Source organism: Anneissia japonica, unplaced genomic scaffold (assembly GCF_011630105.1).
Source record: "Anneissia japonica isolate Jap-2015-1 unplaced genomic scaffold, ASM1163010v1 scaffold287858_len863314_cov180, whole genome shotgun sequence".
Classification (NCBI taxonomy): Eukaryota; Metazoa; Echinodermata; class Crinoidea; order Comatulida; family Comatulidae; genus Anneissia; species Anneissia japonica.
Window position 1 is genome coordinate 671,394 of NW_022693771.1, and position 1,590 is coordinate 672,983.

Below are 1,590 nucleotides of genomic sequence, written 5' to 3' on the forward strand. Positions count from 1 at the left end.
AATAGCTGAGCCATGTAGTACCTTGCAAATTAACCCAGAAACCCGGTAGTTTGTTGATCGTTTATTGGTAACGTCCCTTCGCTGCCAAAAATAGTTTTTTGGCAGTGCGTCCACGGTGACATATTGAGGGCATTGCGAAGGCTGGTTACGATTTGGTGGCAAATTTAATTTACCCAGTGGCGTAGCTAGTGTGATCAAAGTGGGGGGGGGGGGGGTCACACGTGGTTTTGGCCAGGTACTCAATCCTGTCCGGTCCTGTCCTCGCTGGAGGCGAAATTCGCGTTCGTTCAGTCCGTCCAGGAGGCATGCGTCCGGGAGTACTACCGACTACTGAGTTTTAAATTAAGATACTGATACTCGGGCTGATACTGCCGAGACTGATCAGGGAGTTGGTCATAACAACTGCATTGGTTTCGCTTCTCTGCTGCTCAACTATACTATTTTGTCTTTGTGGTTCACGATTCATGGAAAGAAGAATATGTATGCGATGTACTTTATATATCACATGATAGGCCTACTAGTATTTACTGTAATAAGAATGAGAAAGTTTACCTGACAGTTTTCAAGAGGTGGAAAACCTTAAAATTTCTAGAATTTAAAGTCATTAAAAAGACAGCTCCGAAGTCGGGAAAGCTAATTTCCTGTCATCTAGGTATCGAAATTTTCAATTCTCGGCCCCTCCTTCCTGTTTGGGGTTTATCAGTTCATGAAAAGAAGAATACGTATGTGACTCAATTTTTTTTTATGTACATATATACACACATCAAATAGGCTTACTGTAATGAGAGTGAGAAAGTTTGGTTTAACCGAGGGGAAAACCTTGTATTTTTAGGAACTTTTCCAGACACCTCAGAAGTCTGGAAAGCTCCTTTCCCGCCATCTAGGAATCAATATTTTCCCAGAAGGACCCCCCCTTTCTTTTTAGAGTTTTTATGAAAAAAATGACACCCCGCCCCCAAATGTGAAACAAGGTTCGCTCGTTATAAACTCTATCTTCAAGGTGCTTATTGCATTTGTAGGTTGCCATTTTTGCTTGTTCAAAGCTATGAATAAAACAATGACAAAAAGTTAAGTAGGCCTACCGGCCTAGGCCTATCAAACTAAAAGCAACGTTGACTTATTATAACAGTTTTAGTCAATACTGTGTTCAAATTTTGTTTATTATTCTATTATTGTGGCAATACGGTATGTACTGTAATAAAATTTCATAATAAAACGTTATATGGTTCAAATATCACAATTTCCAAAAAAAAAAAAATGATAATCTGAGCAAGATACACATTGTGTTTTAAAGGCCAAAGGTGCTAAATATATAGAACAATATTTTACTTTTCCATAATCTCAAAATATATACTGTAATGCCTATCTGTTTCAATAAACCTCACAATTATGATACTGTAATGCCTATCTATTTCAATAAACCTCACAATTGTATGTGTATCACTGCAATGCAAACAGTACACAAAAAAATGTTTTTTGTTTTGCTAATCTTTGATTCATTACTGCCTCTTCTTTTTAAAGTGTATCGCTTTTGTCGTTGCTGTCTACTTAACCTCGGATACCATCCTTTATTTTAGGAAGGTTTTTGAG